Source organism: Ranitomeya imitator, chromosome 3 (genome assembly GCF_032444005.1).
Source record: "Ranitomeya imitator isolate aRanImi1 chromosome 3, aRanImi1.pri, whole genome shotgun sequence".
Classification (NCBI taxonomy): domain Eukaryota; kingdom Metazoa; phylum Chordata; class Amphibia; order Anura; family Dendrobatidae; genus Ranitomeya; species Ranitomeya imitator.
The window spans coordinates 790,843,579-790,869,807 of NC_091284.1; the positions used below are offsets into that span (position 1 = coordinate 790,843,579).

Genomic DNA, 26,229 nt, shown 5'->3' on the forward strand with positions numbered 1-26,229 from the left:
GAAACAATGAAAACCCTATATTAAGGGTCACCAATCTAACCCAAGAAGAGGTGCGAAACCGGCTAAATAAGATTAAAATAGATAAATCTCCGGGTCCGGATGGCATACACCCACGAGTACTAAGAGAACTAAGTAATGTAATAGATAAACCATTATTTCTTATTTTAGGGACTCTATAGCGACAGGGTCTGTTCCGCAGGACTGGCGCATAGCAAATGTGGTGCCAATATTCAAAAAGGGCTCTAAAAGTGAACCTGGAAATTATAGGCCAGTAAGTCTAACCTCTATTGTTGGTAAAATATTTGAAGGGTTTCTGAGGGATGTTATTCTGGATTATCTCAATGAGAATAACTGTTTAACTCCATATCAGCATGGGTTTATGAGAAATCGCTCCTGTCAAACCAATCTAATCAGTTTTTATGAAGAGGTAAGCTATAGGCTGGACCACGGTGAGTCATTGGACGTGGTATATCTCGATTTTTCCAAAGCGTTTGATACCGTGCCGCACAAGAGGTTGGTACACAAAATGAGAATGCTTGGTCTGGGGGAAAATGTGTGTAAATGGGTTAGTAACTGGCTTAGTGATAGAAAGCAGAGGGTGGTTATAAATGGTATAGTCTCTAACTGGGTCGCTGTGACCAGTGGGGTACCGCAGGGGTCAGTATTGGGACCTGTTCTCTTCAACATATTCATTAATGATCTGGTAGAAGGTTTACACAGTAAAATATCGACATTTGCAGATGATACAAAACTATGTAAAGCAGTTAATACAAGAGAAGATAGTATTCTGCTACAGATGGATCTGGATAAGTTGGAAACTTGGGCTGAAAGGTGGCAGATGAGGTTTAACAATGATAAATGTAAGGATACACACATGGGAAGAAGGAATCAATATCACCATTACACACTGAATGGGAAACCACTGGGTAAATCTGACAGGGAGAAGGACTTGGGGATCCTAGTTAATGATAAACTTACCTGGAGCAGCCAGTGCCAGGCAGCAGCTGCCAAGGCAAACAGGATCATGGGGTGCATTAAAAGAGGTCTGGATACACATGATGAGAGCATTATACTGCCTCTGTACAAATCCCTAGTTAGACCGCACATGGAGTACTGTGTCCAGTTTTGGGCACCGGTGCTCAGGAAGGATATAATGGAACTAGAGAGAGTACAAAGGAGGGCAACAAAATTAATAAAGGGGATGGGAGAACTACAATACCCAGATAGATTAGCGAAATTAGGATTATTTAGTCTAGAAAAAAGACGACTGAGGGGCGATCTAATAACCATGTATAAGTATATAAGGGGACAATACAAATATCTCGCTGAGGATCTGTTTATACCAAGGAAGGTGACGGGCACAAGGGGGCATTCTTTGCGTCTGGAGGAGAGAAGGTTTTTCCACCAACATAGAAGAGGATTCTTTACTGTTAGGGCAGTGAGAATCTGGAATTGCTTGCCTGAGGAGGTGGTGATGGCGAACTCAGTCGAGGGGTTCAAGAGAGGCCTGGATGTCTTCCTGGAGCAGAACAATATTGTATCATACAATTAGGTTCTGTAGAAGGACGTAGATCTGGGTATTTATTATGATGGAATATAGGCTGAACTGGATGGACAAATGTCTTTTTTCGGCCTTACTAACTATGTTACTATGTTACTATGTTACTATGTTATGTTAAACACTAACTGCCTATAGTCATCACTAGAGAGCACTTAGGAGCTCATCATATACTGTTAACTATAACTAAGACCCTGTAGTGCAGGAAACGTGGAGCTCTTAATCAGAAAAACTGAGCTGTGCCCTCTAAATAAAGATATAAAAAAAACTATCAGTATAAACTGTGACCATTACCATTTTTGTGGGAATAATACATATGAAGCATACCTCTTAATTTTCCAAACAGGGAACATGATTCAATATTTCAAAAAGGAGTATGACAGTCCCTTTTGGTTCTTTTTTTATTCTACTATTATTTTCCTACGCTTTTAGAAGTGACTGTATTAGCTAATATATTCCTTGTTACATTTCATTTACATTTACATTTTGCTAATTTTAATATATTACCATAATATGTGCATGTTGGTTGTGCCTTAAAGTGAAGATCCATTTTAAAGCCACATTAAGTCTCGATTTACACATCACAACTGGCTTTTTAAGACACACCTGGGATTGGGTTCAAAACGGAGAAGAAATATAAAGGAAATCCTTATAGTTTCTCTCCCCGTGGTTAAAGTTCTGGTTTTGTAGCAAACACAATCTGATGAATTTATTAAGTAAGTGCATGAATAAAAAATAACGTAATATTTTTCCAATGTTTCAATATTTCACAAACAAATAGTCCTTGTGAAGATGGTACAGATTTGCCCACCCTTGCCTATCTACAATTTGGTTAAAAGGAATGACCATTTTCTTTTAACAATTATGGTAGTACAAATTTGTGAAACTATTATCTAAATATATAAATATTACAGGTGTTCCTCCTTCCCATAGTTTCTCCTAATGGCCGCTGATCACCCGTGACCAGACCTGTCCAATTGCCTCCTCCATTTATAAAACGCTGCACATAGGAAAGATGTTTTTCAATTGGAGGAGGAAGGGCAGATCTAGACACAATTTTCTTCATTAACAGCCATTTTTAATACTTAAAGGGGTTTTCTGGAATTTAACGCTGATGGCCTATCCTTAGGATAGGTTATTATTGTCTGTTTGGGTCTGTTTGTGTGACCCAAGCTGTTTCTGGTGTCCTCGGCAGCCGGAGCTGCTTGGTTGTGAAGCTGCACAGCTCCATCGATGGAATAATGGCCATGGTCGGATACTACACATCCACCTTCAATTGATTTGAATAAGTGGAGGAGCGGTGTCATAACGTGCATCATAACCTTCCTGATTACATGCTCAGAAACGTAGCGGGTGCAGTCAATGCTTAAGGTCCTGCACAACATGAAAGTCCCAAAGATTCCAATGCGGAGAGTTCGGTAAGGGATGGTGGTGTGTAGCGGGAAGGTGGCAGAAATGAGCGGTGAGGTATTAATTTTTTTTAATTTTTAACGTTTTGATGGATTTTTATGGTTCAGAAAAATGGCGGTCAGTCCATGTGCGAAGCGAATGGCAAAAAAAAATCTGAATTTTTGTTGAAACCACATTTTTGTACAATACCAGTGAAATTCAGTTTCACCATTTGCCACTGTTTTTAGAAAGTGTCAAAAACTACAGGACCCAAGGTTGGAACTGCATTTAAATGGATATTATATTACATGGATATTATCAGTAGATACTAATAATACTATTATGAGACCTTTATGGTTAGTAACAATTAGGTCTGCTTTCCATTCTAGGTTATTCTACAAAGGAGACACATTGTTTATAAAAACCTTAATTTACCGTTTAACCAACAAGCAGGAAGTGTTGGAAACAAACTTGTGTAAAGTCCTGAAAATTGGAGGACAGCTGACATCGGTAATTCCCCCATTTAGTGGCACCAATAATTGTAATGACATCGATAGTGTGTTTAAAGATTCCTTTACTTCACAACTAACAGTCCATTTCCAATTAGATTTTTTTTTTAGGAAATAATGGTGGAGTCCTGTTCTCATTACTGTGTTTGGCATTAACTTTCTATCATCAAAGGTTCTTTGCAATCTTCTTTCATTTTCTCATGCAAGGCCTTTAATAATAATGTGTGAATAAATTGAAAATGCCACTTACTTGTAGATATATTGTTAATCTGCAGGTAAATAAGGCTGCAGTGCTACTCAACCGCCTGACTGTAAGTGCAGCTTCTGCGAGAAAATGAACTTATATCCTCCCAGGAGCCGCCGGATTTCAGTCACGAAGACACACTGGAGCAGCTACAGTCGCCACTCACAGCACCGCTCACTATACAATGAGCGGCGGCTTAAAGCATGCCTCAGCACTTTGGATGATAGCTGGCTCTGCACAGATGCCCTGCAGATCCCCTTGTCAACTAATACTAGAGTGAGTGGTCTGTAAGTGTCCTGCACCGCCCCCATGACTGAAAGCTGATGGCTTCAGGGAGGAAGAAAATTGATTTTCTCCCAGTAGCTGCACTTTCAATGCAACGGCCAGACACAATTGTAATGCTATTTATTGGCAGATTAACCCTGTATTGTTATACATCTTTTTCCAAGGTGAAAGGATCCTGCTAATGATTCCAGAAGGAGCTGGGTGGCACATGGTACTTGAGTGAAAAAGTACTAAGTTCTGAAATGGTGGTACACAATTTTATACCCTTTTTATCACCCACTTGCTCTGTCACTGCGACTAATGTTGTCTCTGATGGTGTCTTCTTCTTTCCCACTGTGAGCACCATGTCTGCTGAAGCCTATCACAGGTCTCATCGGACACATGCCATACATGCATCATCACTGTCGAGGCCAGTGATTGGTTGTAGAAGTCACGTTTGGTACATGGTGGGTTTAATTGTTTCATTATATAGGGATTTTTTTCAGTAAAATTCATTGAGACAATGAAGATAATGTTCCCATCCAAAAAAACGTGTGTATTAGACCAACTAGACCGTAGTCCATTGATGGCAGTAACACTATAATCGCTGCCAAATTACTCGAAAGAAGTTTCTTTTTAGTTTTGGTGTCACAACGTATAACTCTGTAACCAACTTTTATTACTCCGGTGAATCAAAAATATAAAATAGAGCAATATGGCAATTAATCTTGGTTTTATGTCCACAGCTTGTATACATAGAGTGACCGCAGTCTTGTAACTTAAGAGCGGACTACCCCTTCAACCCTTAGTAAAAGTTTGAACTTTTCTTCGGAACCAATGAAGAAAAGAATTTCAAAATCCTTCAGACTTTATATACAGTAGCACTGTAGGTGATAGGAGGACAGAACCTTTATCTTTCTCCTGCTTATATAAGCTTACTCCTTGGCCCACATTGATGTAACACTAGTGGGTCATAAATACTGTGGTCTTTAGAGCTTCCATTAAATAACATTATTATTAGCTCGCTGGGGACTTTAAGCTGTAAACTAGATATGCGCATTGGGCAGTATTACGCATTTGTGTATTTCTGCTTCCAGCCCCGGCAGACTGTAAATACATGGATTATACTGAGCTTAAGCCTCATTAGAGATATTGTTACTGGCTTCCTACTGACAGTTTTTAGAATGTAAATTATTATATATAAGGAATGATAAATTGTATTTTCATTAATGGATTTTATTTCTCTACTTGTATATAACAGTGAGCTAGTTTCTACAAAAGTAAGAACATGCGACCTAATGGTTGAAGTAGGTCACCCCTGCCACTTAGATGGGGAAATAAATTCATTTATTATTTTTACATTATCCACTAGACAATTAGTGAGGATTTGAGATATTGTGTTTGACTTTTTTGTTATTTTCTTGAAACTAATATGATCTTTGTAGCAGTTGGAGCCCTGTTTTTCTGATACAAAGTCCCAACTCCCCTGCAGAGACATTGAGGTAGATACAGTTGTGCTGAAAAGTTTACATACCCCGGGAGAATTTTTGCTTTCTTTGCCTTTTTTCAGAGAATATGAATGATAACACCAAAACATTTTCTCCACTCATGGTTAGTGGTTGGGTGAAGCCATTTATTGTCAAACTGCTGTGTTTTCTCTTTTTAAATTATAATGACACCCCTAAACATCCAAATGACCCTGACCAACCCATAACTTGTCAGTTATCAGGTGCCAGTGTTTGCATTTAGTCTACTTCACCCGCCAGTGCTCACCTCAACGGTAGATGAACTCGTTGCATCCACCAGTGCTCACGTCAATGGCAGATGAACTGGTTGCACTCGCCAGTGCTCACCTCAGCAGCAGCTGAACCAGTTTAACCCACCAGTGCTCACCTCAAAGGCAGCCAAGCCAGCCGCATCCACCAGAACTCACTTTAACGCCAGCCAAACCGGTTGTACACGCCAGTGCTCACCTCAACTGCAGCCAAGCCAGTCACGCCTGCTAGTGCACACCTCAATGTCAGCCGAGCTAGTCGCACTTGCCAGTGTTCACCTCAACGGCAGGCAAGCCTGCTGCACCCCCCTGAGCTCATCTCTCTGTGAGCCTGTCCTGTCTGCATCTGATGGACATTCCCCCAGGCCATCCCAGCTACCCATTCCTAGGGGTCAACTTCCATCCACCAAGGTCAGTCCTGGAGTAGCACCTGGACAACCTCTCTTGTCTCTCCCCGGATCTCTGTGTAGTTAGCTGCTGCATATTCGAGGTCAGATTGGGAAAGGCTCCTAGTCACACCCCTCCAGGTCTTCCTTGGGCTTTGGCGTAGTGGTTCCACCACCCAGCCTCTTACACACTGTTGGAGGTGCTCCAATGGACCTGGAGAAAGTGCTTACAGAATTCCTGCTGGAATATATCTGTTGAGCTGTAATCCCATCTTTTCCAGTCTGGGTATATGTGAAAGCCCCCAACTTCGCTGATGTCCAGGAGGATTGGGGTGATTATGGCATCGAAGATGGTAGAGTTTCCTTTGGATGGCATGGAAAGGTTTGTCGGCCTTGTCTTTCAGGGTCTCTATGGCTTGTTTGAAGCTCCCTGACTGGTCAACTTCCAGTCCCAGTATGTGTGTTTGTCTGTTCCCATAAGAGTGCAGTTGTTTAACACAAATGAAGGGTGCTGGTCCGATCTTGTCTTTCTCCTCTGGAACCCCATGATGTTGGTTTTCTTTGGGTTGATCGGTAGTGTCCATGTGGAGCCGAATTTCCCCAAGATTTTCAGGGTGTTTTGGAGGCCTTTCTCAGTTGGTGACATCTATCTTTCTATTATTATTATTATTATTTATTATTATAGTGCCATTTATTCCATGGCGCTTTACATTTTTGGAGGGGTATACATAATAAAAACAAGTACAATAATCTTGAGCAATACCAGTCACAACTGGTACAGGAGGAGAGAGGACCCTGCCCGTGAGGGCTCACAATCTATCTATCTATCTATCTATCTATCTATCTATCTATCTATCTATCTATCTATCTATCTATCTATCTATCTCATATATATATATATATATATATATCTACTATATAATTGTCTAAGGGGTACTTCCGTCTGTCCTTCTGTCTGTCTGTCTGTCACGGATATTCATTGGTCGTGGCCTCTGTCTATCATGGAAATCCAAGTCGCTGATTGGTCGCCGCAAAACAGCCACGACCAATCAGTGATGGGCACAGTCCAGAAGAAAATGGCCGCTCCTTACTCCCCGCAGTCAGTGGCCGGCGCCCGCTCCATACTCTCAGCTCCCCACAGTGTCCCCGACGCCTGCTCCATACTCCCCGCAGTGTCCCCAGCGCTCCGCTATATATTCCTGCAGTGTCCCCGGCGCTCCGCTCCATACTCCCCGCAGTGTCCCCGGTGCTCCGCTCCATACTCCCTGCTCCCCTTAGTCAGTGTCCCCGGCGCTCCGCTCCCCGGTCCCCGCAGTCACTGTCCCCAGCACCTGCTCCATACTCCCCTCCAGTCACCGCTAACACAGGGTTAATGCCGGCGGTAATGGACCGCGTTATGCCACAGGTAACGCACTCCGTTACCGCCGCTATTAACCCTGTGTGTCCCCAAACTTTTACTATTGATGCTGCCTATGCGGCATCAATAGTAAAAAAAGTAATGTTAAAAAAACAAAAAACCTGCTATACTCACCCTCTGTTGTCCGCTGAGACGCTCGCGCCTGCCGCCATCTTCCTTTCCCAGCGATGCTTTGTGAAATTACCCAGAAGATCAAGTGGTCTCGCGAGACCGCTAAGTCATCTGGGTAATTTCGAAATGCATCCTGGGAACGCAAGATGGCGGAAGCCGCGCGCCCATCGACACAGCGCCGTTAGATCCCAGGAGGCCAAGAGACGGGACGCTGAGGAGCAGCGACAAGAATGGTGAGTATGTTAAACTACAAGGGGCCCTCGGATCTTTAGGTGAGTATGTTTATCTTTTATTTTTTAACCTGTAACATATGTTGCTTGGCAATATACTACGTCACTGGCCAATATACTACGTGGCTCTGTGCTGTATACTACGTCACTGGGCAATATACTATGTGGCTCTGTGCTGTATACTATGTAACTGGGCAATATACTACATCACTGGGCAATATACTATGTGGCTCTGTGCTATATACTATGTGACTGGGCACTATACTACGTCACTGGGCAATATACTACGTAGCTGGGCAATATACTACGTGACTGGGCAATATACTATGTCACTGGGCAATATACTACGTGGCTGGGCAATATACTACGTAACTGGGCAATATACTACGTAACTGGGCAATATACTATGTCACTGGGCAATATACTACGTGGCTGGGCAATATACTACGTCGCTGTGCAATATACTACATCACTGGGCAATATACTACTTCACTGGGCAATATACTATGTGGCTGGGCAATATACTACGTGGCTGGCAATATACTACGTGGCTGGGCAATATACTACGTGGCTGGGCAATATACTATGTGGCTGGGCAACATACTACGTGGCTGGGCAATATACTATGTGGCTGGGCAACATACTACGTGGCTGTGCAATATACTACATGGCTGGGCAATATACTATGTAGCTGGGCAATATACTACATGGCTGGGCAATATACTATGTCGCTGGGCAATATACTACGTGGCTGGGCAATATACTACGTGGCTGGGCAATATACTACGTGTCTGGGCAATATACTACGTGTCTGGGCAATATACTATGTGGCTGGGCAATATACTATGTGGCTGGGCAATATACTATGTGGACATGCATATACTAGAATACCCGATGCGTTAGAATCAGGCCACCAACTAGTATATATATATATATATATATATATATTATCTATCTATTTCATATCTATCTATCTATCTATCTATCTCATATCTATCTCTCTATCTATCTATATCTCATATCTATCTATCTATCTAATATCTATCTATCATCATTAGAGTATGTATCATTGAGGAAAGAAAAAATATAACGGAGGAAAGAAAATATTATATTTTTTATATTTTCCTCCCCTGTAGCTGCAAGGAGTTAATCATATGTATCTCCTACAGTTCTTTAATATTAAAGCGTTCTCTCCAGTTACTTAGTTACAGTCCTTTGAAGTGTATTCTACACCGTGCTACGCTCCAGCTGCAGTGACACATCTACCAAATCCCTTTAGCATCTATTTAAAGAAATACTTTTCTATTCATCCCATTGTATATCATAAACACTCCAGACACCGCTACACTGCAATAAACACAACATAGTACTCCCCAAAGTAGCTTCATATTTTTTTTCCCGTTAATCTTTCCTCTATTTTCCATTATTAGTTTATCAAAATTGATTTTGGATTAAGAACGTTTATAAATTGTAGCTGATAAAAGATGTGTTTGTGTATCCAAGCTGAAAAAAATATTACTAATAAAAATAAAGAAATCATCTCATTATTCCTTAATATGAGAACCACCATGGCGATCAGTGGATCACTGTGGGTTCAACTATTTGCCGTCAGCTGTTGATTTCCCTTGCAGTGTCCACTAGTGGAGAAATGGAGTATTACATGTGAAAATACAGATGGGCGTATGGATGATCTCCACATTAATCCATCACTGATAGGACAGGGTATGGTCTAAAGAAAGGGACCCACCTCTTTGATGTGTAGAATAAGGACTGTAGAAACCTGGATGAGATGAGAGACTTTGGCCGTGCAGAAAAGGAGCTGAAGATTTATGCATCAGAAGGGAAAGATGGAGATGACATTTGTTCCCCCTATTATTACCCAATACAGGAAGGAAGTTCCTAAAACGTAAAATATATTTCTCATGCTCCATTGTATTCTCTTATACTTGAGTTAATTACATTTATTTTCCACCATGAAGATACAGCCATTTGGAACCAGACAATAAGTTTCGGTATAATTAAAGAATTTTATTCTTTGCAATGAAATTCAATTGCTACTGTATCTGTTCGAGTCTTCCAAACTCCAATTGATTGCTGGTCTTATTAGCTAATCTATGGCTTTGGGCTCAAGGCAAGCGCCTCTTAAATCATGGTTTTATAGAAAGTAATCCCTTCATATATTGTTGCATTAAGTCCATTAAAGGAGAGAAAGTCAATTTTTATGAGAAAGGTTTATTTTGCTTTAAAAGGAAAAGTTATGGTGAAAACATAATTGTGTTAACCCCTTCCCGACCCATGACGCCACGTAGGCGTCATGAAAGTCGGTGCCGTTCCGACCCATGACGCCTATACGGCGTCATGGAAAGATCGCGTCCCTGCAGATCGGGTGAAAGGGTTAACTCCCATTTCACCCGATCTGCAGGGACAGGGGGAGTGGTAGTTTAGCCCAGGGGGGGTGGCTTCACCCCCTCGTGGCTACGATCGCTCTGATTGGCTGTTGAAAGTGAAACTGCCAATCAGAGCGATTTGTAATATTTCACCCATTATAACGGGTGAAATATTACAATCCAGCCATGGCCGATGCTGAAATATCATCGGCCATGGCTGGAAATACTAGTGTGCCCCCACCCCACCCCTCCGATCGCCCCCCCACCCCCCCGATCTGGCCGGTACACTGCTCCGGCTCCCCTCCGTCCAGTGCTCCGCTCCCCCCCGTGCTCGTGCCCGCTCCCCCCGTGCTCCAATCACCCCCCCGTGCTCCAATCACCCCCCCTGCACTCCGATCCACCCCCCCGTGCTCCGTTCCAGCCCCCCCGTGCTCCGTTCCACGCCCCCCGCGCTCCGTTCCACCCCTCCCGCGCTCCGATTCCCCCCCCCGTGCTCCGATCCCCCCCCCGTGCTCCGATCCCCCCCCGTGGTCCCCCCCACCCTATCATACTTACCGATCCAGCCGTGGTCCCGTCCATCTTCTCCCGGGCGCCGCCATCTTCCAAAATGGCGGGCGCATGCGCAGTGCGCCCGCCGAATCTGCCAGCCGGCAGATTCGTTCCAAAGTGCATTTTGATCACTGAGATATAATCTATCTCAGTGATCAAAATAAAAAAAATAATAAATGACCCCCCCCCATTGTCACCCCCATAGGTAGGGACAATAAAAAAATAAAGAAATTTTTTTTTTCCACTGTTAGAATAGGGTTAGGGTTAGGGTTAGGGTTAGGGGTAGGGTTAGGGTTAGGGGTAGGGTTAGGGGTAGGGGTAGGGTTAGGGGTAGGGTTAGGGGTAGGGTTAGGGGTAGGGCTAGGGGTAGGGCTAGGGGTAGGGTTAGGGGTAGGGTTAGGGTTAGGGCTAGGGTTAGGGTTAGGAATGTGCACACGTATTCTGGTCCTCTGCGGATTTTTCCGCTGCGGATTTGATAAATCCGCAGTGCTAAACCGCTGCGGATTTATGGCGGATTTACCGCGTTTTTTTCTGCGCATTTCACTGCGGTTTTACAATTGCGATTTTCTATTGGAGCAGTTGTAAAACCGCTGCGGAATCCGCACAAAGAAGTGACATGCTGCGGAATGTAAACCGCTGCGTTTCCGTGCAGTTTTTCCGCAGCATGTGTACAGCAATTTTTGTTTCCCATAGGTTTACATTGAACTGTACACTCATGGGAAACTGCTGCGGATCCGCAGCGTTTTCCGCACCGTGTGCACATACCTTTAGAATTAGGCTATGTGCACACGGTGCGGATTTGGCTGCGGATTCGCAGCAGTGTTCCATCAGGTTTACAGTACCATGTAAACATATGAAAAACCAAATCCGCTGTGCCCATGGTGCGGAAAATACCGCGCGGGAACGCTGCGTTTTATTTTCCGCAGCATGTCAATTCTTTGTGCGGATTCCGCAGCGTTTTACACCTGTTCCTCAATAGGAATCCGCAGGTGAAATCCGCACAAAAAACACTGGAAATCCGCGGAAAATCCGCAGGTAAAACACAGTGCCTTTTACCCGCAGATTTTTCAAAAATGGTGCGGAAATATCTCACACGAATCCGCAACGTGGGCACATAGCCTTAGGGTTAGGGTTGGAATTAGGGTTGTGGTTAGGGTTAGGGGTGTGTTGGGGTTAGTGTTGTGGTTAGGGGTGTGTTGGGGTTAGGGTTGTGATTAGGATTATGGCTACAGTTGGGATTAGGGTTAGGGGTGTGTTGGGGTTAGTGTTGGAGGTAGAATTGAGGGGTTACCACTGTTTAGGCACATCAGGGGTCTCCAAACGCAACATGGCGCCACCATTGATTCCAGCCAATCTCGTATTCAAAAAGTCAAATGGTGCTCCCTCACTTCCGAGCCCTGACGTGTGCCCAAACAGTGGTTTACCCCCACATATGGGGTACCAGCATACTCAGGACAAACTGCGCAACAATTACTGGGGTCCAATTTCTCCTGTTACCCTTGTGAATCTAAAAAAATGCTTGCTAAAACATAATTTTTGAGGAAAGAAAAATGATTTTTTATTTTCACGGCTCTGCGTTGTAAACGTCTGTGAAGCACTTGGGGGTTCAAAGTGCTCACCACATATCTAGATAAGTTCCTTGGGGGGTCTAGTTTCTAAAATGGGGTCACTTGTGGGGGGTTTCTACTGTTTAGGCACACCAGGGGCTCTGCAAACGCAACGTGACACCCGCAGACCATTCCATCAAAGTCTGCATTTCAAAAGTCACTACTTCCCTTCTGAACCCCGACGTGTGCCCAAACAGTGGTTTACCCCCACATATGGGGTATCAGCGTACTCAGGAGAAACTGGACAACAACTTTTGGGGTCCAATTTCTCCTGTAACCCTTGGGAAAATAAAAAATTCTGGGCTAAATAATTATTTTTGAGGAAAGAAAACGTATTTATTATTTTCACGGCTCTGCATTATAAACTTCTATGAAGCACTTGGGGGTTCAAAGTGCTCACCACACATCTAGATAAGTTCCTTTCAGGGTCTAGTTTCCAAAATGGGGTCACTTGTGGGGGGTTTCTACTGTTTAGGCACATCAGGGGCTCTGCAAACGCAACGTGACGCCCGCAGAGCATTCCATCAAAGTCTGCATTTCAAAACGTCACTACTTCAATTCCAAGCCCCGGCATGTGCCCAAACAGTAGTTTACCCCCACATATGGGGTATCACCGTACTCAGGAGAAACTGGACAACAAATATTGGGGTCAAATTTCTCCTGTTACCCTTGGGAAAATTAAAAAATTCTGGGCTAAATAATTATTTTTGAGGAAAGAAAACGTATTTATTATTTTCACGGCTCTGCGTTATAAACTTCTATGAAGCACTTGGGGGTTCAAAGTGCTCACCACACATCTAGATAAGTTCCTTTGGGGGTCTAGTTTCCAAAATGGGGTCACTTGTGGGGGGTTTCTACTGTTAAGCCACATCAGGGGCTCTGCAAACGCAACGTGACGCCCACAGAGCATTCCATCAAAGTCTGCATTTCAAAACGTCACTACTTCACTTCCGAGCCCCGGCATGTGCCCAAACAGTGATTTACCCCCACATATGGGGTATCAGCGTACTCAGGAGAAACTGGACAACAACTTTTGGGGTCAAATTTCTCCTGTTACCCTTGGGAAAATAAAAAATTGCAGGCTAAAAGATCATTTTTGAGAAAATAATTTTTTTTTTTTATTTTCATGGCTCTGCGTTATAAACTTCTGTGAAGCACTTGGGGGTTCAAAGTCCTCACCACACATCTAGATTAGTTCCTTTGGGGGTCTAGTTTCTAAAATGGTGTCATTTCTGGGGGATCTCCAATGTTTAGGCACACAGGGGCTCTCCAAACGTGACATGGTGTCCGCTAATGATTGGAGCTAATTTTCCATTTAAAAAGCCAAATGGCGTGCCATCCCTTCCGAGCCCTGCCGTGCGCCCAAACAGTGGTTTACCCCCACATATGGGGTATCAGCGTACTCAGGACAAACTGGACAACAATATTTGGGGTCCAATTTCTCCTATTATCCTTGGCAAAATAGGAAATTCCAGGCTAAAAAATCATTTTTGAGGAAAGAAAAATTATTTTTTATTTTCATGGCTCTGCGTTATAAACTTCTGTGAAGCACCTGGGGGTTTAAAGTGCTCAATATGCATCTAGATAAGTTCCTTGGGGGGTCTAGTTTCCAAAATGGGGTCATTTGTGGGGGAGCTCCAATGTTTAGGCACACAGGGGCTCTCCAAACGCGACATGGTGTCCGCTAACAATTGGAGCTAATTTTCCATTCAAAAAGTCAAATGGCACGCCTTCTCTTCCGAGCCCTGCCGAGTGCCCAAACAGTGGTTTACCCCCACATATGAGGTATCGGCGTACTCGGGAGAAATTGCCCAACAAATTTTATGATCCATTTTATCCTACTGCCCATGTGAAAATGAGAAAATTGAGGCGAAAAGAATTTTTTTGTGAAAAAAAATTACTTTTTCATTTTTACAGATCAATTTGTGAAGCACCTGAGGGTTTAAAGTGCTCACTAGGCATCTAAATTAGTTCCTTGGGGGGTCTAGTTTCCAAAATGGGGTCACTTGTGGGGGAGCGCCAATGTTTAGGCACACAGGAGCTATCCAAACGCGACATGGTGTCCGCTAACGATGGAAATAATTTTTCATTCAAAAAGTCAAATGGCGCTCCTTCCCTTCCGAGCCTTACCATGTGCCCAAACAGTGGTTTACCTCCACATGTGAGGTATTGGTGTACTCAGGAGAAATTGCCCAACACATTTTAGGATCCATTTTATCCTGTTGCCCATGTGAAAATGAAAAAATTGAGGCTAAAAGAATTTTTTTGTGAAAAAAAAAGTACTTTTTCATTTTTACGGATCAATTTGTGAAGCACCTGGGGGTTCAAAGTGCTCACTATGCATCTAGATAAGTTCCTTGGGGCGTCTAGTTTCCAAAATGGGGTCACTTGTGGGGGAGCTCCAATTTTTAGGCACACGGGGGCTCTCCAAACGTGACATGGTGTCCGCTAAAGAGTGGAGCCAATTTTTGATTCAAAAAGTCAAATGGCGCTCCTTCCCTTCCAAGCCCTGCCGTGCGCCAAAACAGTGGTTTACCCCCACATATGAGGTATCAGCGTACTCAGGACAAATTGGACAACAACGTTCGTGGTTCAGTTTCTCCTTTTACCATTGGGAAAATAAAAAAATTGTTGCTAAAAGATAATTTTTGTGACTAAAAAGTTAAATGTTCATTTTTTCCTTCCATGTTGCTTCTGCTGCTGTGAAGCACCTGAAGGGTTAATAAACTTCTTGAATGTGGTTTTGAGTACCTTGAGGGGTGCAGTTTTTAGAATGGTGTCACTTTTGGGTATTTTCAGCCATATAGACCCCTCAAACTGACTTCAAATGTGAGGTGGTCCCTAAAAAAAATGGTTTTGTAAATTTCGTTGTAAAAATGACAAATCGCTGGTCGAATTTTAACCCTTATAACTTCCTAACAAAAAAAAATTTTGTTTCCAAAATTGTGCTGATGTAAAGTAAACATGTGGGAAATGTTATTTATTAACTATTTTGTGTCACATATCTCTCTGGTTTAACAGAATAAAAATTCAAAATGTGAAAATTGCGAAATTTTCAAAATTTTCGCCAAATTTCCGTGTTTATCACAAATAAATGCAGAATTTATTGACCTAAATTTACCACTAACATGAAGCCCAATATGTCACGAAAAAACAATCTCAGAACCGCTAGGATCCGTTGAAGCGTTCCTGAGTTATTACCTCATAAAGGGACACTGGTCAGAATTGCAAAAAACGGCAAGGTCTTTAAGGTCAAAATAGGCTGGGTCTTGAAGGGGTTAAATATAGCTGATATGGCTATTTTATGTAGAAAACTACAGTAAATTGTATTAATGGGTAAGGACGTTGTTAGGAGTCGAGTTCCTGCCGCTGCACAGGGTGAATCTCGAACCATGTCTGCTGCGGTCTCTCATTCTGCATCAGCCGCAGTGGAGCCTGCTCGGCGGAGACGTCGGTCCCAGCGTCTTGCTCAGTCTCACTCTGTGCATAGGGTTACTGCTGCTTTTCCTGCTTCTGCCATTGAAGCCAGTGCTGGGCAGCGGCGAGCAGACGCTTTTGGGACTAAGTCCTGCTTTTCCCCTTCTGAGCATGCCCAGGGCAAGGTCTCCCATTGGAAATCGAGGGTCACATGCTCAGATACTTGTTATGATAGGCAATTCAGTATCACAATGGACATGGAGGTCAGAGCACATACAGTGATCTGATAATAACCCAAAATAATAGAACGAGCTCTGAGACGTGGGAACTCTGCAGACCGCAATCCCTGATCCTCTCCAAACACAACTAGAGGCAGCCGTGGATTGCGCCTAACGCTCCCTATGCAACTCGGCACAGCCTGAGAAACTAACTAGCCTGAAGATAGAAAAAACAAGCCTACCTTGCCTCAGAGAAATACCCCAAAGGAAAAGGCAGCCCCCCACATATAATGACTGTGAGTAAGATGAAAAGACAAACGTAGGGATGAAATAGATTCAGCAAAGTGAGGCCCGATATTCTAGACAGAACGAGGATAGGAAAGATAACTTTGCGGTCTACACAAAACCCTAAAGAAAACCACGCAATGGGGCAAAAAGACCCTCCGTACCGAACTAACGGCACGGAGGTACACCCTTTGCGTCCCAGAGCTTCCAGCAAAACAAAATGGACAAGCTGGACAGAAAAAATAGCAACAAATAGCAAAGAAGCACTTAGCTATACAGAGCAGCAGGCCACAGGAATGATCCAGAGAAACACAAGTCCAACACTGGAACATTGACAGGAAGCATGAATCAAAGCATTAGGTGGGGTTAAGTAGAGAAGCACCTAACGACCTCACCAGATCACCTGAGGGAGGAAACTCAGAAGCAGCAGTACCAGTTTCCTCCACAAACGGAAGCTCCCAGAGAGAATCAGCCGAAGTACCACTTGTGACCACAGGAGGGAGCTCTGCCACAGAATTCACAACAGTACCCCCCCCTTGAGGAGGGGTCACCGAACCCCCACCAGAGCCCCCAGGCCGACCAGGATGAGCCACATGAAAGGCACGAACAAGATCGGGAGCATGGACATCAGAGGCAAAAACCCAGGAATTATCCTCCTGAGCATAACCCTTCCATTTAACCAGATACTGGAGTTTCCGTCTTGAAACACGAGAATCCAAAATCTTCTCCACAATATACTCCAATTCCCCCTCCACCAAAACCGGGGCAGGAGGGTCAACAGATGGAACCATAGGTGCCACGTATCTCCGCAATAAAGACCTATGGAAGACATTATGTATGAAAAAAGAATCTGGGAGGGTCAGACGAAAAGACACAGGATTAATAACCTCAGAAATCCTATAAGGACCAATGAAACGAGGTTTAAACTTCGGAGAGGAAACCTTCATAGGAATATGACGAGAAGATAACCAAACCAGATCCCCAACACGAAGTCGGGGACCCACACGGCGTCTGCGATTAGCGAAACGTTGAGCCTTCTCCTGGGACAAGGTCAAATTGTCCACTACATGAGTCCAAATCTGCTGCAACCTGTCCACCACAGTATCCACACCAGGACAGTCCGAAGACTCAACCTGTCCTGAAGAGAAACGAGGATGGAACCCAGAATTGCAGAAAAATGGCGAAACCAGGGTAGCCGAGCTGGCCTGATTATTAAGGGCGAACTCAGCCAAAGGCAAAAAGGACACCCAGTCATCCTGATCGGCAGAAACAAAGCATCTCAGATAGGTTTCCAAGGTCTGATTGGTTCGTTCGGTCTGGCCATTAGTCTGAGGATGAAAAGCCGAGGAAAAAGACAAGTCAATGCCCATCCTACCACAAAAGGCTCGCCAAAACCTCGAAACAAACTGGGAACCTCTGTCAGAAACGATATTCTCTGGAATGCCATGCAAACGAACCACATACTGGAAGAACAATGGCACCAAATCAGAGGAGGAAGGCAACTTGGACAAGGGTACCAGATGGACCATCTTAGAAAAGCGATCACAGACCACCCAAATGACTGACATCTTTTGAGAGACGGGAAGATCTGAAATAAAATCCATAGAGATATGTGTCCAAGGTCTCTTCGGGACCGGCAAGGGCAAAAGCAACCCACTGGCACGAGAACAGCAGGGCTTAGCCCGAGCACAAATCCCACAGGACTGCACAAAAGAACGCACATCCCGCGACAGAGACGGCCACCAAAAGGATCTAGCCACTAACTCTCTGGTACCAAAGATTCCAGGATGACCAGCCAACACCGTACAATGAACCTCAGAGATCACTTTATTTGTCCACCTATCCGGGACAAACAGTTTCTCCGCTGGACAACGATCAGGTTTATTAGCCTGAAATTTTTGCAGCACCCGCCGCAAATCAGGGGAGATGGCAGACACAATTACTCCTTCCTTGAGGATACCCGCCGGCTCAGATAAACCTTGCACAAAACTCCTAGACAGAGCATCCGCCTTCACATTTTTAGAGCCCAGAAGGTACGAAATCACAAAGTCAAAACGGGCGAAAAACAGCGACCAACGAGCCTGTCTAGAATTCAAACGCTTAGCAGACTCGAGATAAGTCAGGTTCTTATAATCAGTCAATACCACCACGCGATGCTTAGCTCCTTCAAGCCAATGACGCCACTCCTCGAATGCCCACTTCATGGCCAGCAACTCTCGGTTGCCCACATCATAATTCCGCTCAGCAGGCGAAAACTTCCTGGAAAAAAAAGCGCATGGTTTCATCACTGAACAATTAGAATCTCTCTGCGACAAAACAGCCCCTGCTCCAATCTCAGAAGCATCAACCTCGACCTGGAACGGAAGAGAAACATCAGGTTGACACAACACAGGGGCAGAAGAAAAACGACGCTTCAACTCTTGAAAAGCTTCCACAGCAGCAGAAGACCAATTGACCAAATCAGCACCCTTCTTGGTCAAATCGGTCAATGGTTTGGCAATACTAGAAAAATTGCAGATGAAGCGACGATAAAAATTAGCAAAGCCCAGGAACTTTTGCAGACTTTTCAGAGATGTCGGCTGAGTCCAATCATGGATGGCTTGGACCTTAACAGGATCCATCTCGATAGTAGAAGGGGAAAAGATGAACCCCAAAAATGAAACCTTCTGCACACCAAAGAGACACTTTGATCCCTTCACAAACAAAGAATTAGCACGCACGACCTGAAAAACCGTTCTGACCTGTTTCACATGAGACTCCCAATCATCCGAGAAGATCAAAATGTCATCCAAGTACACAATCAGGAATTTATCCAGGTACTGTCGGAAGATGTCATGCATAAAGGACTGAAACACTGATGGAGCATTGGCAAGTCCGAATGGCATCACTAGATACTCAAAATGACCCTCGGGCGTATTAAATGCAGTTTTCCATTCATTACCTCGCCTGATTCGCACCAGATTATACGCACCACGAAGATCAATCTTGGTGAACCAACTAGCCCCCTTAATCCGAGCAAACAAATCAGATAACAAAGGCAAGGGGTACTGAAATTTAACAGTGATCTTATTAAGAAGGCGATAATCTATACAAGGTCTCAGCGAACCATCCTTTTTGGCTACAAAAAAGAACCCTGCTCCTAATGGCGACGATGACGGGCGAATATGCCCCTTCTCCAGGGATTCCTTCACATAACTGCGCATAGCGGTGTGCTCAGGCACGGATAAATTAAACAGTCGACCTTTTGGGAATTTACCACCAGGAATCAAATTGATAGCACAATCACAATCCCTATGCGGAGGTAGGGCATCGGACTTGGGCTCATCAAATACATCCCGGTAATCAGACAAGAACTCTGGAACCTCAGAAGGGGTGGATGACGAAATTGACAAAAATGGAACATCACCATGTACCCCCTGACAACCCCAGCTGGACACCGACATGGATTTCCAATCCAATACTGGATTATGGGCTTTTAGCCATGGCAACCCCAACACGACCACATCATGCAGATTATGCAACACCAGAAAGCGAATATCCTCCTGATGTGCAGGAGCCATGCACATGGTCAGCTGGGTCCAGTATTGAGGCTTATTCTTGGCCAAAGGCGTAGCATCAATACCTCTCAATGGAATAGGACACTGCAAGGGCTCCAAGAAAAACCCACAACGCTTAGCATATTCCAAGTCCATCAAATTCAGAGCAGCGCCTGAATCCACAAACGCCATGACAGAATATGATGACAAAGAGCAGATCAAGGTAACGGACAGAAGAAATTTTGACTGTACCGTACCAATGGTGGCAGACCTAGCGAACCGCTTAGTGCGCTTAGGACAATCAGAGATAGCATGAGTGGAATCACCACAGTAGAAACACAGCCCATTCAGACGTCTGTGTTCTTGCCGTTCAACTCTGGTCAAAGTCCTATCGCACTGCATAGGCTCAGGTTTAAGCTCAGGTAATACCGCCAAATGGTGCACAGATTTACGCTCACGCAAGCGTCGACCGATCTGAATAGCCAAAGACATAGACTCATTCAAACCAGCAGGCATAGGATATCCCACCATGACATCCTTAAGGGCTTCAGAGAGACCCTTTCTGAACATAGCTGCCAGCGCAGATTCATTCCTTTGAGTGAGCACTGACCATTTTCTAAATTTCTGGCAATATACCTCTATCTCATCCTGACCCTGACAAAGAGCCAGCAAATTCTTTTCTGCCTGATCCACTGAATTAGGCTCATTGTACAGCAATCCGAGCACCAGGAAAAACGCATTGATATTACTTAATGCAGGATCCCCTGGCGCAAGAGAAAATGCCCAGTTCTGAGGGTCGCCGCGCAAAAAAGAAATAATAATCAAAACCTGTTGAACTGGATCACCAGAGGAACGAGGTTTCAAGGCCAGAAATAACTTACAATTATTTTTGAAACTCAGAAACTTAGTTCTATCTCCAAAAAACAAATCAGGAATAGGAATTCTTGGTTCTAACATAGATTTCTGATCAATAGTGTCTTGAATCTTTTGTACTCTTGCCGAGAGCTGATCCACAAATGAAGACAGACTTCTAATGTCCATCGCTACACCTGTGTACTGAACCACCCAAATGTCTAGGGGGAAAAAAAGACAAAACACAAAGCCAAGAAAAAAAATGGTCTCAGAACTTCTTTTTTTCCTCTATTGAGAATCATTAGTACTTTTGGCTTCCTGTACTGTTATGATAGGCAATTCAGTATCACAATGGACATGGAGGTCAGAGCACATACAGTGATCTGACAATAACCCAAAATAATAGAACGAGCTCTGAGACGTGGGAACTCTGCAGACCGCAATCCCTGATCCTCTCCAAACACAACTAGAGGCAGCCGTGGATTGCTCCTAACGCTCCCTATGCAACTCGGCACAGCCTGAGAAACTAACTAGCCTGAAGATAGAAAAAACAAGCCTACCTTGCCTCAGAGAAATACCCCAAAGGAAAAGGCAGCCCCCCACATATAATGACTGTGAGTAAGATGAAAAGACAAACGTAGGGATGAAATAGATTCAGCAAAGTGAGGCCCGATATTCTAGACAGAACGAGGATAGGAAAGATAACTTTGCGGTCTACACAAAACCCTAAAGAAAACCACGCAAAGGGGCAAAAAGACCCTCCGTACCGAACTAACGGCACGGAGGTACACCCTTTGTGTCCCAGAGCTTCCAGCAAAACAAAATGGACAAGCTGGACAGAAAAAATAGCAACAAATAGCAAAGAAGCACTTAGCTATACAGAGCAGCAGGCCACAGGAATGATCCAGAGAAACACAAGTCCAACACTGGAACATTGACAGGAAGCATGAATCAAAGCATTAGGTGGGGTTAAGTAGAGAAGCGCCTAACGACCTCACCAGATCACCTGAGGGAGGAAACTCAGAAGCAGCAGTACCAGTTTCCTCCACAAACGGAAGCTCCCAGAGAGAATCAGCCGAAGTACCACTTGTGACCACAGGAGGGAGCTCTGCCACAGAATTTACAACAGATACTGCAGCAGATCCCATTGGTCCTCGAGGAAGGTCCTGAAGGTGCTCAACTTCTGTGGCAGCTTCCCATTGGTCATTCTGGGAAGGTCCTGTACATGCTGCAGCTATAAAAGCTTTGCATGGCTGCACGGCCATGCGTTGGTATACAATTGTAATCGTGTGTGTGTTGATGAGTGCAAGTCGTTCCTTAAAAAACCCATCCCTTGTGTTTGACTGTTCGCGTAAAGTGTATGGCTGCTATCTAGCGCTCGGCTGAACTCACAGCGTTAACACACGAAACAGCATCTACTGCTGTGACCGCCAGTATGGCGCCACGCGCCATTAGAGCGCTTCTTTAGCTCAAGTCTGGGTGGTTAGTGGCGTCCACCAGTATGGCACAGCTCGCACTTTCGTGCTATTGAATTATTAGTTTTGCTACGTGCGGTACTGCGGCCCTGTAATGCAACATGGTTCGCTTCTTTCACATAGGATGAAGCTAACCCGTGTATATCCTCATTTTACCGCCATATAGTCCGTCATTGCTTAGCAGCAGGTACCATCTTTGCACGGTGGACCCCAGGCTGCGAACGCACCTTATTCCTTTTATCTAATTATTTGGTGCGTTCCGCTAGCCCTAACAGACGTTGCTTGTATTAAAAACCTTACCAAAATAGTGCCACTCTTGTAGAGAGGATATGTATGGTATTGCAGCTAACCTCCATTTACTTGAATGAGACTGAACGGCAAAAGCCAGACAGAAACTACATATAAGAGAGGAACAATTTATGAAACAAAACTAGATTTTTCATATATTTCAAACACTTGAATAAATGCTTCAGTAAGGAAATTATGAGATCATATTAAGAGTCTATGCACAGGACTTGTTCAGTTAGATAAGACTAAAAGGTGGATGATCACCACTACTTAGGCATTGTACACATACAGCATGTCAAAGACTCAGACTTTTTTCCAAGTTATTGAATTGTACTTGTCAGGTCAGATAATGCTATTGACCTGCTGATATAGGGTTAATATGGTTAATATGCAGGTTAATAGCTGTATGGAGGGGCTCAGTCACAGTTCTGAGTATGCGGCACCTGGAAGAAATTAATTTTACTTCTTTCATGAGCCTCCAGCTTTCAGTTATGCAGGCTGCATGACTGAAAGCTGGCGGCTCTTGGGAGAAATAAGATTCATCTTCTCCTGGTCACAGCACCTTGTATATGGCAGCCATGCTCCTTCATAATGTTATTAACCTGCAGATTAACTCTATATATGCAGGTAATAAGGTTATCAGACCTGAAAAATTTTCTTTAAAGAGGTAACTATGTCATTTTTTATCTGGTTTAAATGTCACTATTGTCTTAAATGTTGTGTTATTTTTTTTCTGTGCCTTTTTGTTTCTGAGTCAAATTCGACCAAAACTTTAGTCCAAAGTTCAGTTCGGGTACCAGAACTGTATCCGAACTTGAGCCTAAACCCGAACCCCATAGAAATCATTTGGGACCCGAACTATGGATCTAGAAAATCACTCTCCCTCTCCATCTCTCACTCCCTCTCCCTCTTCGTCATCTTTTCTCACTCCTCCCCGAATGGTAAAATGGAGTTCTAAGAGAAGTCTGTGTTCAGAGTTCAGCATCGGAACACTAGGTGTCCGGTACGAACCCTGAATTTTACAGTTCGGTTACGCTCTTCTCTTCCTGAGATATGACTCTCTTTTACTTGGATGAATAGACTAGATTTATATACAAGTGGGTAAAATCTTGAACTCTTTATTGCAGGCATCTTCAAGAGGATTTCGCTCTCTTGGATAACTAGACTAGAATTATATACAGACATAACCTAGGATAAAAAAAAGTGATCAAATATCCTGCAGTAAGTAAAAAAGTAAGTAGGTCCTGCTCTGCCATGTAGACCCAGATAAATTCCTGACCATTCTCCTGATTAATTCCTGGATGCCCTTACTAGTTTGACCCTTGGATCAAACAACTCCTTCCTATCTATTGATTGGCCCTTTGGATTTTGGCCTGCCTTTCTTTGGATACACATTTAGATCCAACGTTGTTTTTGTCTCTTCAGTTCCAACCAAGAATTGGTCTGTTAGTGTAAGTGATGAGTGGCATGAAAAGCCTGAAGGGATCCAATGAATATTGGAAGTATAAGGCATACCCTACATTATTTCTCAGAGCATTATACCGTAATGTCTTATCAGTATGAAGACCCTGCCGAATTTGTGACTGTTTGTAGAATAAAGTGATGGTTTTTATGGTTCTACGTAGCACATTATACAATGTCATAAAATACTTAACTAGCACTAAGGTCTGTGGCCGTGCCGTCTAGAAGAAAGGCATCAATATTTCAAGCTCTAGTTTAAGCTTCTCAGTGATTTACATTAGTTATAAAGGGAGAACATGCCGCCTCCATTATTTACAGTGTGCAACCGAATATACACAAACCCAAACATAAAACAATCTTCTTTATGTTCTTTCTTAAAGTCGATCAATAAGCTATCACTGTATGGATGATTTGAGTCAATTCACAAGTATCTGAATGAAGCTTTTGTGCTATTTGCTGTAATGATTAAAATATCTGGGGATCGATAGGAAATGACAAAACGAGCTCCGCTGCCATGTTAGGTAACCAACAGTCCTTTGAAAAAAAAAAGTTATTTTTGTGGGCTTGTTAACCAAGCTGTTCCCACATAAGTTCCGATAGTTTTCTCTTTCGTTATTCGCTCCCCTCACTCCCAGAGCCATAACTTTTTTTTCTGTCAATATGGCCATGTGAGGGCTTGTTTTTTGTGAGACGAGTTGTACTTTTGAATGACACTATTGGTTTTACCATGTCGTGTACTAGAAAACGGGAAAAAATTCCAAGTGCTGTGAAATTGCAAAAAAGTGCAATCCCACACTTATTTTTTGTTTGGCTTTTTTGCTAGGTTCACTAAATGCTAAAACTGACCCGCAATTATGATTCTCCAGGTCATTACGAGTTCATAGACAACAAACATGTCTAGGTTATCTTTTTCATCTAAGTAGTGAAAAAAATTCCAAACTTTGCAAAAAAAATTAAAAAGTGCGCATTTTTCCAATACCCGTAGCGTCTCCATTTTTCGTGATCTCGGGTTGGGTGAGGGATTATTTTTTTGTGTGCCAAGCTGATGTTTTTAATAATACCATTTTGGTGCAGATAAGTTCTTTTGATTGCCCGTTATTGCATTTTAATGCAATGTATTGGCGACCAAAAAAACGTAATTCTGATGTTTTGAATTTTTTTCTCGCTACATTGTTTAGTAATCAGGTTAATTCTTTTTTTATTGATAGATCGGGCGATTCTGAACGGGACGATACCAAATATGTGCAGGTTTGATTTTTTTTTAATTGATTTATTTTGAATGGGGCGAAAGGGGGTGATTTAATCTTTCATATTTTTTTATATTTGTAAAAACTTTTTTTACTTTTGGCATGCTTCAATAGTTTCATCAGATCTTGTCTATGTAGCAGAATTACTCACTTGCTATGAGCGCCGACCACAGGGTGGTGCTCACAGCAAGCCGGCATTGACAACCATAGAAGTCTCCAGGAGACCTCAGGTTGTCATGCCAACACACCAGTGACCCGTGATCACATTATTATTATTATTTATTTATATAGCACCATTGATTCCATGGTGCTGTACATGAGAAGGGGTTACATACAAATTACAGATATCACATACAGTAAACAAACTAACAATTACTGACTGATACAGGGGGGCAAGGACCCTGCCCTTGCGGGCTTACATTCTACAGGATTATGGGGATGGAGACAGTAGGTTGAGGGTTGCAGGAGCTCCGGTGTTGGTGAGGCGGTAGCTTTGGTAGTGATGAGGAGGCAGCTGGGTCAGTGCAGGCTGTAGGCTTTCCTGAAGAGATGGGTTTTCAGGCTCCGTCTGAAGGATCCGAATGTGGTTGATAGTCGGACGTGTTGGGGCAAAGAATTCCAGAGGATGGGGGATATTTGGGAGAAGTCTTGGAGGCGATTGGATGAGGAGCGAATAAGTGTGGAGGAGAGAAGGAGGTCTTGGGAGGACCGGAGATTACGTGAGGGAAGATATCGGGAGATTAGTTCAGAGATATATGGAGGGACAGGTTATGGATGGCTTTGTAGGTCAGTATTAGTAATTTGAACTGGATACGCTGAGGGAATGGGAGCCAGTGAAGAGATTTGCAGAGGGGGGAAGCAGAGGAGTAACGAGGAGAGAGATGAAATAGTCAGGCAGCAGAGTTAAGGATGGACTGGAGAGGTGCAAGGGTGTTAGCAGGGAGGCCGCAGAAAAGGATGTTGCAGTAGTCAAGGCGGGAGATGATGAGGGCATGCACAAGCATTTTAGTAGATTGGCAGTGGAG

The 26,229-nt window shown here is 43.6% G+C and overlaps 1 protein-coding gene across 1 annotated transcript in view; it reads left to right on the forward strand.

The window, feature by feature from the left end:
* Window positions 1-26,229, forward strand: part of CNTN5 (contactin 5) — a 2,082,395-nt gene that overhangs the window by 140,796 nt on the left and 1,915,370 nt on the right. The gene's annotated exons all lie outside the window — the stretch shown is intronic.